General features: G+C 37.2%; 1 pseudogene; it reads right to left on the minus strand.

The window, feature by feature from the left end:
* Positions 1-10,918: 10,918 nt before the first annotated feature.
* On the minus strand, positions 10,919-12,884 carry LOC118723015 (annotated as a pseudogene).
* Between the last annotated feature and the right edge of the window lie 938 nt (positions 12,885-13,822).

The following is a 13,822-nucleotide window of genomic DNA, read 5'->3' on the forward strand; positions in this document are numbered from 1 at the left end:
ATGTTCCATTTAAGCTGTTTTCTATTACATGCTTTGCTCTGCTTGGATTCATTTGTGATTATAGGACTAACTGGATACTGTCTGACTTATGGAGTTATGTCTCATGGGAATGTGTGGAGCAAAATTGTCCTGCAAATCCAAGTGCTCTTTGCTTTTATTTTTGACTGGTGCATATTGGTTTCCCAGAGAAGCAGACTATAAACCGTAGTGTAGTTTAGCAAGCCAGGGGTAAGTGCCCTTCTCTTGGGTATGAACAAGGAATGAAGCCTGATAGGACCAATGGAAAAGTTACAGGCTAACTCTTGGAGTCAGAAGGTTCTTCATAGAGTCATCCTCACATGGCCTGAGATGGCTCAGCCAATAAAGAACCAAATCGCTCTTCCTTTTGATGTGGGCTTTTCTGGAAGAAGGATAACTTGGGTGAGGCAACTATTGCAATCTTAGCAATCCCTGAAGGGACAGACAGCACTGCTGGCAATAGGAGAAATAAGGCTTATTGGTGGGGATGCCAGCATTCAACACATGGTCCTTGTCAGGGAGGAAAATATTTTTTCTTGCCTGTGTGGCTCCTGACTAAGGCCCCTCTAGTAAAAGACAGATTAATAAGAGAAAAATAAACAGGTTTGTTAAATGTTTATTTCACATGTACACATGTATAATACATTGAAGAAATATAGGGAGTGAGTAACCCAAAGAGATGGGTTACTAAAACAAAAAAGAAAGGTATGGAATAGCAAGTTTTAGGAAGGTGACCAGTAAAAGCACAATGAAGGCAAGGTTGTCCTGCAGATGTAAATCTATGCCTTCTCTGCTAATAAATTTCTTATGATTTAGAGTCATCCTTCTCTTCCTCATACCAAGAAGAAGATCACCTAACAAATAGAATTTTCTTAATATAAGTTTCCCTTACAAAAGGGTAACTGCTAGTCTACTTTCAGAGCTTCTCCAGTGTCCACTTGTTCTTAAAATAATCAACTCAAATTAATCCTATGCCAAAAAGACATATTTTGGGAGGGCATGTTCTTATAACATATCTTCCATAGTCTGAAAACCTATGTATAGTTTATGAGCTCAGTAATAGTACCCAATGATGAGTTAACACATATTTGGGATAAAATGATGCTTTGGAGTAAAGTTTCTCCAGTTCTTAGAGCTGATTATTTAGTATATACCTTGGAATTTTGCAAGGCAGATTGAAGTGGACCTGGTACACAATAGAAATTGTCAAGTGCTGCAAATCAGAGAGGTAGATTACTCCTGAAAATATGTCCATATATTGCATTTTTAGAAGAACTGGAAATATCCAAACACCTCATTTTTCACCTTATCAAAAACTCCTTTCCCACATAACGATTATCTTACAATTCCACTGAGCTTTGTATTTTTAGCTTAACCTCTGATGACTTCTAAGGTGATATACGGAAGTACATGTATTTATCTTAGCTTATTTAGGCAGCTGAAACAAAAATATCATAACTTGGGTGATTTAAACAGCTAATGTTCATATCTCAGAGTTCTAGAGGCTAGAAGTCCAGAATCAAGGCACCTGCATATTTGGTGTCTGTTGAGAGCAAGCTTCCTGGTACATATGTAGATGGGTGTCTTCCTGCTATGTTCTTAATGACGGAAAGACTGAGAGTGCTCTCAGGTCTTCTTCATAGGGCACTAATCACATTCTTGAGGGCTCTATCCTCATGACCTAATCATCTTCTAAAGGCCCCCCTTCTAATACCAGCACTTTGGGGAGAGGGTGGATTTCAACATATATATTTTGAGGCAACCCAAATATTTAGTCCATTGAAGTTTTGCAGTTGAATGTATAGCTGAATCTTATATCTGCCTCTTCTAACATTGAGATGTTGGACAAGTTAGCCTCTCCATTTTTTTAATTTTATTTGTAAAACAGGAAATAGTGGTGCCCACTTTAAAAGATTGCTTTTAAATGAGAAAAAAAGTTATGCTTAGTGTTAGATGTGCTGTAATATTACTCTGCTTCCTTAACATCTGCCCTGGATAGGCACAGTTTCCCATTGCAAAGAAATTTGAGACAGGGTAATAAAGAAAGTTTTTAATGCACCATTCTACCAGTTAATAATGCAAATTTTGTAATCAAAGAAAACCTGATAATTTCAAGAGAGACATCAAAAGTGCTTTATTCAAAGTAATGTCCATTGCTAGGTACACATTTCCCCCATCTTTCAGGTAATTTGTGGATACTGTCTCAATAGAATTTTTCTTGTTTTGAGGTAAATCATTCAGAGGCCAAATTTTCATATGTTTTGAAGTGCTGCTCAGAAAGTGCATGTGCCATTGAATGGAATACGTGGTAATCTGAAGGAGCAAGGTCTGGTGAACACAGGTGGGTTAATACTTGACAGGCAAGACCTTTTAACATGTCTTTAACTAGTTTTGAAGTGTGTGATGGTGTGTTATCATGAAGCAATATTATTTTGGCCCTGCAGTCTATGTTGATGGTTGACATAGATCAACCTATGATTCTGTGTGTTTGGGGTTCTCAAAATAAATCCACTTTTCATTGCCAGTCACAATTCCATGCAAAAAAAGACTTTCTTTCATGACGTTGAAGCAACATTTTACTGATGATTTTTCAGTTTTCCATTTGTCTTTTATTCAGTTGATGTGGCACCCATTTTCCTTTCTTTAAAATCTTTCCCATTGCTTGTAAATGTTTGGAAATTGTTTGCTGAGCAACATTTAGTCTTTCTGCAAGTTGCTTTTGAGTTTGACATGCATCTTCATTCAACTTTTTTGGTCTCAAACTTTTTAGATTGACCTTGACGTTCTGTGTCTTTCACATCAAAATCATCACTTTTAAAGCATTTAAATCAGCGTTCGCAGGTATCTTGAGATAGAGTATGTTCACCATAAGCTTCCTAAAGTACTCAGCAGCACTTCTCTTTAAAATAATGTATTAAAACTTCCCACAAATGTTTTTTTTTTGGCACAAAATTCGACATTTTTAGGCATAAAAATATCTATATTAACACCTTCAGCAAATTTGACATATGAAGTTTTGAAGCTTACTGTCAATACGACAAAATAGCATACATATCAAATCATATATATATCAACATATGTGTAACTCCACCTATTGAAAAAACCTGCATTATTAACTGGTACACCTAGTAAAGATGAATGCACTATTTGAAAACACATAATTTTAATTTTAAATGAGGGTGTTTGGCATCTACTTTTTGCTGATTCCAGCACCTCCTCTCCACTCCCCAATTCCCTAAGCCTTCTGCTGTGACTGTGGTCCTTGCTGACTCAGCCCTTCACATCTATCTTCCCCAGTATGGGTGCTCCCCCTCAGATCTTATGATTGGGAAGCTGCAAGCATACTCCAAACCTAAAACCCTAAAAAAGAAACTGTGGTGTCAAAATACTCCCCAAAAACCTGAAGGTTAGAAATAAGTTTTTTTTTTCTCTTCTCTTTAATTTAGAAATTGGATGAGATTAAGATCAATTCCAGATTGGAGGAGTTCACTCTTGATGCATAGGTTTCGGTTATATTGGATGCTTTTCCTTTTTCTTCACCTAGTACTGAAGACTAAAAACCCTGCATGAGATGGAGGTCCAGGCCCTTGTTATCCACTTGTTATTTTCTCTTCCTTGTTATATGAGTCAGCCTTAGAATGGAGTCCACTGCCATGCCAGTACCACAGCTAAGAGGGGGAGGTAGGCAGTCCACACAACAAAGGGCAGACCCACAGGGGATCAGCAGCCAAACTGAGTTACATGTAGTGGGCTAAAAGGCTTGGAAACTGAAGTTCTAATGTTAGGAGTAGGAAACCATATAATCTGTCTTTTAATTAGGACTCCAGAGTGAAGGGAGAGTGCAATGAATAATTAGGTGAATTACCTGAAACTATTCTTATATGTCATAATTGCATGCTGCCAAGTCAAATCAGCATGCACTGCTACGTAAGGATTCATAAAGGTAATGAGGTGAGTTCATGCATGAAGAATCTTATGCAGAAGCACAGGACACCTCTGGCCATCAGTGACTGGGTGTTGTGGCAATTACCTGAAAAAACCCAGGTGGATTTTATGAATTTGCAGCTAATGAGGACATATCTGGCAGTAGAATGAGTTACCTGAGCTTGCATGTGGATGTCAGATGGCTTATTGTGGTTAGGAGGGCATTCTTGGAGCATATTACTTGGTGCAAACGCCACTTATCAACTGTGTGGTGTTGGGTGAGATAACCAACCTCCCTAAGCTTCTGTTTCTCCATTTGTAAAATGGAGTATTCCCTAAACATGTTGTAGGATCTCTGTAAGCTGCAAATAAGAAAATACATGTAAAGCACTTAGAATAGTGTCTGGCTTATCATAAGTCCTCAAAATATATTAATTTTTAGTTTTATTACCATTATTGTTATCAATAAAGTGGTAGACTCCCCATTAGAATCTAGGGTTTGTGTTGAAGTTTGTGGCTTTGGGCCAATCATTAACTCTCAGAGCCTTGGTTCCACCTCTGCAAAAATAGGGTATTCACCTCAAAGGGTTGTTGTGAAGTCTAAAATGAAAGATTATTATGAAGGCTCTTTCAGTGACAGTCCTATGGAAATGTCACATTGTTGTTTTTAATTTGTTATCTTAAAAATTTTATTGTAATTAATTGGTAAGTGGTAGCTGTACCAGTCTGTAAGTGCAGAAAACAGACCCTTAACTTCAGCCCTGCCTAAATTATAATGACTGTACATTCCTTTTTCCAAGGTAGTTGGTTATTTACAAAGGCTTCCCTTATTGCACTGTCCATTTCAAACTTGCCATTATTCCATGAGGTAAACAGATAGGGCCCCTACCCATGTCTCAGTGCAGAAAACTGAAGCTCTGAAAGCTTAGGTGACTTGGTTGTAATTGATCGGGGACAGAGCTGGTCATAGGACCAGGTCTTCTGACTCTGAGGTCAAAGTCCTTCTCACAGCTCCATGCTGTCAAATTAAATATTTAGATTTATGTAAATGTTTTGTTCTCAATTTTCCACTTAATTTTGCCTGGTGTTGTAGACACTCTCTACCTCCAATGAAATATGTGATTATATCTGTCAATTTCACATGCATAATCATGTATTTCTAACTTCTGGAATTTTAATTACTTGAAAAGTAATAATAATTTTTGTATAATTTTCTCACAATTTCTCAGTGATAATGTATGATTATTAAATTTTTCTCTACATTGTTCTCTTGCTGTTTCTAGAACTGCTTCCACAAACTTCAATGCAAAGTGTATATATTTCTGAGATTCACTGTTTTTAACCATTGACATTCATGATACTAAATATTCTATTTAGGGAGACTATCCTCTATCTTCCAGACATTTTTGAAAAGAATGAAAACAACTCAATAAACTTGGACATTGCATGGGTTAACCCTTTAACAAAAACTATTAGACTCTTGATAGACTCTGTAACAGGCCCTTTTTAATATTTGATCAAACTGAAAAATCATAACAGATCAAGGTCCTCAATTCTTAACTTTCCATCATATATTATTTATCACCTTTTACCCATTTCATTTCAGATGTACATAATTCTTTGTTACTTTAAGAATAGGTATGATTTTTATTAGTGATTTCATTCCACTTGTTATATAACTCCCTAAATGATCACTTTTCAAGATATTCATTTGAAGACAGAGAAGTTTTTTTTAAAGAATTCAAATAATCTCATAACATTATGTAGATACTGTAATTGTCTAAATTTTCATTTAATTTTTCTATATTCATTTTTTCTATGTAGTTTTAATCAAATTGTCCCTAAAACATTGTAACTTGCTTTATTAATTTTTTTTATCATACCCTAAGCCTTTGCTCTGCCTTTGAAAGTGCAGGGTGATGGGTGTAAATGTGCTTAACTTTTGAGTTGTTTTAAAGGTCACTAGTATAAACTTGTGTTCACTGCTTGGGTGAACACAAGCCTGCATAAATCTTTTCCCATATTTAGAAATATCCAATAGACTAGCTATTTGATAATAAATATCAAATGTTTATTAGACTAAATGTTTTATGGATCTTTGAAAAAAACACTGGACAGCAACAGAAGAGCTAGTGGAAGTCAGTGGGAAAGAGTTAAACTACCAAACACTATGAATATTTCTAAGCCAAATGGCTAGCCATGTGGAAGAAGAAGTGGTTAGATTCCTATTTCAAATTATATAACAAATAAAATTGTGATGCATTAAAAACTTAATTTTAAACAACCAATAAAATAAAACTTTTGGAGAAAATATATTTATGGTATCAGAATATGGAGAGTTTTTTAAAAGTATTTACCAAAAACTGAACACATAAGGTAAAAGTTGAATAAATTGTGCTACATTCAAATAAAAACTTTTGCATGAAAAAGACACCATTAACAGTGAAAAGGCAAGTTAAACAGTTTAAAGAACTGTTTAGAAGAATATACTTGAAATGTAAATAAACACATCAGAATAGTAATCCAATTTTATGAAGAACTACTCAGAGAAAATGTTACATTGGGCAAAAGACATTATCCAAACACTCACTAAAGAGAAATTACAAAAGACCATAAACAAAGAAAATATGTTCATTTCATTAGTAATGGGAAATGCAAAGTAAACCATAATGTGATACTGGTGCATCCTCATCCTGGCAAAATTAGATATTACTGTTCTAAGGGAATTGCAATTGTTGTCCTAGTTTAAAGTAACCTGCAGTACCTATGTAGTTGAGATCCACATGCCTTATCACCCAGGAGTTCTAGTTCCCTGTATTTTCCACTCCTAGAGAAACTTTCACATGTGTATAAAAACTTCAGTATGAGAACATCCTTTGCATTTTTAAAAATAATAGCAACAACAAAAAAAGGAAAAAACCTAACTGGCCTAATCCTCTTATCAAAGAAAGGAGAAACATGATAATGATATCTGTATCTAATAGAAAACTAAACAGCAGTTTTAAGTGAATGGGCAAGAACCACTTGTATTAATGTAGATAAATTCAATAACAGTGTTGAATGTAAAAAGGATACAAAATAATATTTATTGTTAAATTTCCATAAAATTAATTTAATTTATTATTAAATTTATTGGGGTGACATTGGTTAACATGAACATATAGGTTTCAGGTGTGGGTTTCTATGTTACAAGATCTGTATATTACATCATGTGACTACCACCCAAAGTCAAATCTTCTCTATATATTAGGACCTCCTTCTCTCCCCATCTTTTTTTCCTCTGGCAACCACCACACTGCTGTTTTGTTCACAAGTTTCAGTTTTACATTCCACATATACGTGAAATCAAATAGTTCTTAGCTTTTTCTGACTGACTTATTTCATTTAGCATAATGTTCTCAAGGTCCATCCATGCAAATGGCACTATTTCATTCTTTCTTATGGCTGAGTAGCATTCCATTGTGTATATGTACCACATTGTCTTTATCCAGTCCTCTACTGTGGACACTTTGGTTATTTCTACATCTTGGCCATAGTGAATAACGCTGCAATGAACATAGGGATGCATATATCTTTGTGAATGCATGATTTTTAGTGTTGTTCCCCTCCCCCCCAGTATATACCCAGGAGAGGGATTGCTGGGTTGTATGGTAGCCATTTTTTTTTTTTTTTGAGGAATGGCCAGGCTGTTTTCCATAGTGGTTGTATCAGTCTACATTCCCACCAGCAGTGAATGAGGGTTTCCTTTTTTCCATAACCTCTCCAAGTCTTGTTATTGCTTGTCTTGTTGATAACTGGTGTAAGGTTTTGATTTGCATTTCTCTAATTGACAGTGAAGTTGAACATCTTTTCATATATCTATTACTATGTCTTCTTGGGAGAGATGTATTTTCAGGCCCTCTGCCCACTTTTGATTGGATTGCTTATTTGTTCGGTGTTGAATTCTTTATGTATTTAGGAAATTAAACTTTTGTTGGAGCTACTGTTTGCAAATATCATCTCCCATCTGATTGGCTTCCTCTTTTTATTGTCAGTTTCTTTTGATGTGTAAAAGCTCTTTAGTTTGATATAGTCCCATTAATTTACTTTTGCCTTGATTTCCCTTGCCTTTGGGGTCATTACAATGTTCTCTATGATCAAGGTTCATAAGTTTGGTACCTATTGTATATTTTCTTCTATTAGCTTATTGTTTTGGGTCTTATATTTAGGTCTTTGATCCGTTTTGAATTAAGTTCTGTACCTGGGGACAATCTGTAATCTACTTTCATCCATTTGCATGTGGCTTTCCAGTTTCCCTAGCACCATTTATTGAAGAAATTGTCTTTTCCCCATTGTGTGTTTGTGGCTATTTGTAAAACATTTTCTGTCCATATATATGTGATTTTATAGCTGAGCTCTCCATTATGTTCCATTGATCTGTGTGTCTTTTTCTCTGCCAGTAGTATGCTGTTTTGATTATCATAGCTATGAATTATAATTTGAAGTCAGACAGTTGATACCTCCAGCTTTGCTTCTTTTTTCTCAGGATTGCTTTGGCTATTTAGGGCCTTTTATGGTTCCATACAAATAGAATGATTACTCATTCTACTTCTTTAAAAAATAACATTGTGATTTTGATTCAGATTGCATTAAATCTGTATTGCTTTGTATAATATGGCCATTTTAACTATGTTGATTTTTCCAATCCATAAACATGGAATGTTTTTTCATTTTGTTGTGTCTTTTTCAATCTCTTTTAATAATGCTTTGTCATTTTCAATATATAAGTCTTTCAAATTCTTTAAGTTTATTCTAGGTATTTTATTATTTTGGTTGCAATTGCAAGAAATTATTTTATTCATTTATTTCTCTGAAGTTTTGTTGTTAGTACACAGAAAGGCAATGGATTTTTACATATTGATGTTTTATCCTGCAACTTGTCTGTATTTGTTTATTGTTTCTAATGTTTTTTGTGGAGTCTTTAGGGTTTTCTAAATTCAGAATCAGTATCTATAAGAAGTGACAGTTTAACTTCTTCCTTCCCTATTTGGATGCATTTTATTTCTTTCTCTTGCCTTATAGCTCTGGCTATTACTTCTAGCACTACATTGAATAAGAATGTTGAGAGTAGACTTCCTTGTGTTGTTCTTCATTTTAGAGAAAAAGCTTTCAGTCTTTCACCATCAGAGTTTGATATTAGCTGAGGTTTTATTATAGATGGCCTTTATTATGTTGAGAAACTTTCCTTCTATTCCCATTTTATTGAGTTTTAAATCATAAATGGATGTTGTATTTTATCTAATGCTTTTTCTGCATTTATTGATAAGATCATATGATTTTTACACATTCTTTTATTAATGTGGTGTATTACATTGATTGATTTACATATATTGAACCATCCTTGGGCCCCTGGAATGAATCCCACTTAATAGTGATGTATTATTTTTTGGATGTACTACTATATTTGATTTGTTTATATTTTGTTTAGAATTTTTGCATCTGTATTCATCAGAGATATTGGTCTGTAGTTTTCTTTCTTTCTGTTAGCTTTGGCAGCTTTTGGTATCAGGGTTATATTGGCTGCATAAATGTTTTAAGGTTATATTGGCCTCTTCTTTAATTTTTTGGAAGAGTTTGAAAAGGATAGGTTTTAAATCTTTTTTGAAAGTATGGTAGAATTCACTGGTGAAACCATCTGGTCCTGGACTTTTATTTTGGAGGAAGGTTTTGATGGTTATTTCAATTTCCTCACTGCTTATATTTCTATATAGATTTTCCAATTCTTCCTGATTTAGTCTAGGAAGGATATATATATATATATATATATATATATATATATATATATATAATTAGTGGCCTGGTGCGTGAAATTCATGCACAGCAGGAGGGTTGTCCCTCAACCTGGCCTGCATCCTCTCCAATCTGGGATCCCTGTGGGATCGGACCTAAACTGGCAGTCAGACAACCCCCTTGCAATGTAGGGCTAGGGGCTCCTAACTGCTCACTTGCCTGCCTGCTTGATCTCCCCTAACCATTCTGCCTGCTGGTCTGCTTTCCCCCAACTGTACCCCCCTTCCAGCCTGATCACCCTCAACTGCCCTCCCCCGCTGGCCTGATCACACCTAACTGCTTCTGCCTTGGCCCCACCACCATGGCTTTGTCTGGAAGGATATCTGGAAGGTCTCATGGTCTAATTAGCATATTACCCCTTTATTAATATAGATAGGATATGACATATTGCCATAACTATATAACTTATCTACCAGTATTACTCTATGAGAATAATATGTTATCACTTCATGTGATAGGAAGGCATCTAATACATTAAATTGTATATGTTATATGTTTTAAGTAGTAGGAAATACTGTATCCATAGTAATAATATACACCCTGTGACTTTCCTTCCTGATCTGGGAATGGTTCCTCAATTCTTTGAATGTTTCCTGGCCCTTAATGTGTGTGTGTGTGTGTGTGTGTGTGTGTATATATATATATATATATATATATATATATATATATATAGAGAGAGAGAGAGAGAGAGAGAGAGAGAGAGAGAGAGAGAGAGATTTTTTTTTTTTGGTCATTCAGTGTAACTTTATTTACTGTTTATTGCACATGATTTGAGGTCTTTAATTTCTAACCACAAAGATTCAAAGGACCATTTTTTTCATGAAGTTTAACATTAACATTAGTGAATTCATGTATTCATGTGTTTTTATTGTAAACATCTGAATTATTCACATTGTCATAGATCCTGAAGTCATAAGCATGGACCATGCACAGGCTGACAGCAAGCCAGGAAGCCACTCTGCAAGCAAACAGATACTCTGCATAAGGAGAAGTCATAGCATTCAATGTCCAACATGAGTCACCTCAGAATGTTATATATATTGACTTCTTAATTCATATAGTATTGGGGAACTCAGCTGCTTGGTTGGTGATGGGGTTGACCTGGTTTGGGGAGGATTATTCCTGAAATGATTAAGGAAATAGGGAATCAATCTTCCTTCTTGGTTGCCTGCTCCTCCCCAGCACCTTCATCTTTTTTCTGATCCTTAGCTTTTTGAGCATCTTCTCCTTCACCTTCACCTTCACCTCCTTTTTCCTCCTTTGCATCCTCAAATTCTTCCTTGGCACCTTCTTCCTCTTCCTCTCCTTCCTCTCTCTTTCTTCTCCTCCTCTTCACCTTTTCCTTCAGAAGGAGGATCATCCTTAGCTTCCTTGGCTTTTGCAGCCTTAGTGGTCTCCTCCACTTTGATCTGCTCCTCCTGGACATGGCTGGTGTATTAAGAAGGGAAGGAGTGAGCAGACATCAAGTAGAAGCTAGTCTGTAAACCACAGTAGGCAGATTGACCAAAGAACTGGAAACTCTGGGAGTAGCCGCTGGCTATGCTTCCCACGCTGGTAAAACTGAGCTGGGTCTCCTCACTTTCCAAGAGTTTCCTGTAAGGTGTAATGTCAATGTCCAAAGCCATCTTCACATTGAGGAGGTCCTGGTATTCTTTTAAATAGTGTTCCATTTCATTCTTTGTAGTTCTTAACTCATTTTCTAATTTGTTGATTGTGTCCTGCATAACACTAACGTCAGAGTTCTGCTTATCCTCTAGGTCTCTCAGCTGCTTTTCCAGCACTTCATTCATGCCATGGCTTGTTTCCATCTCCAGGGTCTTGGCCTTGAGTAATCACTGGCCCTCACCTGTAGGTGTTCTGGGCAGCGCTCTCTGTCAGCACTGTGAAGCTGCTCTCATAACATTCTTCGGCATTCTGCATGTTCTTGGCAGCCAGCTTCTCATACTGAGCGTGGCAGAGAGGTCAGACTTGGAAAACATGTCCATCTCCACAGAGATCTGAGCATACTGGATCTGCACTGGAAGCTCGGTGATCTCCTTTTCATGTACCTTCTTCAGAAAGGTGATTTTGTCCATCAGGCTGTCCATGTACTTTTCCAGCTCAGGGCTTGTGAGAGCCGCCTCATCTGTACCTTTGCGTGCCTCCATCAGCCAGCCCTCTGCATCCTCATGGTTCAGCATCTCTTCCTGGTAGCTCGCCTGTAGGTTGTTCCCAGCCACTTCAGAGCCCAGGTGCCTCCTAACTGCCCACTTCCCTCTCCTCTCCAGGGACAGGGTACAATGGGGCAGGGCACAGGTATCCCATTTTCATTAAAATGTTCAGCCTGGCATGCTCCACCAGTTTGCTCAGGTGGCCCAAGGGCAGACAGTGATCCCGGAGACTCTGGCCACCTATGGACCCTGTAGGCAACATCAGGCACTGCCTGCCAGGCCTGCTTTCAGGCCCAAGAGTGACTTCAGAAGCTGCCTGATGGAACTGCCCAGTACTGATCTCCACCTGGACTCTGCTGGAAATATCAGGCACTATCTGCCAGGCCTGCCTGATTCCCATTACCACTGGGACCATGCGGACAGCGTCGGCCCTGTCCATGTTGCCTGCCCAGTCCCGATCATGGCCTGGACCCTGCAGGCGATGTCAGATGCTGTCCATGTTGCCTTCCTGGGTCCCTAAAATTGCCTGGACCCTGCAGGCAGCATCAGGTGCTGCCTGCTGGAACTGCCCAGTCCCACTTGCCACCTGGACCCTGGGGTGGGGGACTTCTGGCCTGCAGGGTACATGGCCATCTGGACCCTGCCGGCTACATCAGGCGCTGCCTGCCCCACCTGCATATGCAAATTTACACATCATCTTAGTTGGGTTTATTTGCATATCACTCCTGATTGGATGTGGGTGTAGTGGAGGTACAGTCAATTAGCATGATTTTCCTTTATTAGTGTAGATATACACTGGAGGCCTGGTACACAAAATTTGTGCAAGAGGGATATGTCCCTCAGCCCAGCCTGCACCCTCTCCAATCTGGGACCCCTCAAAGGCTGTCTGACTAACCGTTTAGGCTTGACTTCCTCCATTTTCAGGGAAACCCAATCCTCCTGCTTGTCCGTGGCCACAGCCATTTTGGTTGAGTTAATTTGCATACTCACTCCTGATTGGATGGTGGGCATGGCTGTGGGTGTAGTGGAGTGATGGCTAATTTGCATATTACTCTTTTATTAGATAGGATCATTCTAGGCATTTATTTTTCTTCTAGGATATTGATTTTTATGGATTAATTTCTTCTAGGATATTAAATATTTTGGCATATAGTCTTTCACAATATTCTAGTATGATCCTTTATATATCTGTGATGTCAGTGGTGACTTCTCTCTCGTTTTTTATTTTGTTTATATAGATCTTTTACCTTAGTGACTCTAGCAAGGGGTTTATTAATTTTATTAGCTTTTCAAAGAACCATCTCTTTATTTTATTAATTTTTATAGTCTTTTAATTCTCTATTTCATTCAATTCTGCTATAATTAAAAAAATATATCTTTTGTTGATTTTTTACAGAGAGGAAGGGAGAGGGATAGAGAGTTAGAAACATCGATGAGAGAGAAACATCAATCAGCTGTCTCTTGCACACCCCCTACTGGAGATGTGCCTGCAACCAAGGTACATTCCCTCTACTGGAATCAAACCTGGGACCCTTGAGTCCGCAGGCTGATGCTCTATCCACTGAGACAAACCAGTTAGTGCTCTGCTATAATTTTTATTATCTCATTTATTCTGCTGACTTTGGGTTACTTTTGTTTTACTTTCTCAATCTTTAAGATGTGATATTAAGTTGTTTACTTGGGATAGGCCTATAATTATATCAACTTCCCTCTTGTTACTATTTTCACTGCATCCCAGAAGTTTTGATCTATTTGTCTCTATACATATTTTGGTCTTATCTTTTATTTCTTCTTTGATTTGGTCATTTTTTAATAGTGTATTGTTTAACCTCCATGTATTTTGGGGTTTTATTACTTCCTTTTAAAAAGTTGATTTCTAATTTCAAAGTGTCATGTTCAGA

The sequence above is a fragment of the Pipistrellus kuhlii genome, unplaced genomic scaffold (genome assembly GCF_014108245.1).
Source record: "Pipistrellus kuhlii isolate mPipKuh1 unplaced genomic scaffold, mPipKuh1.p scaffold_m20_p_2, whole genome shotgun sequence".
NCBI classification, from domain to species: Eukaryota; Metazoa; Chordata; class Mammalia; order Chiroptera; family Vespertilionidae; genus Pipistrellus; species Pipistrellus kuhlii.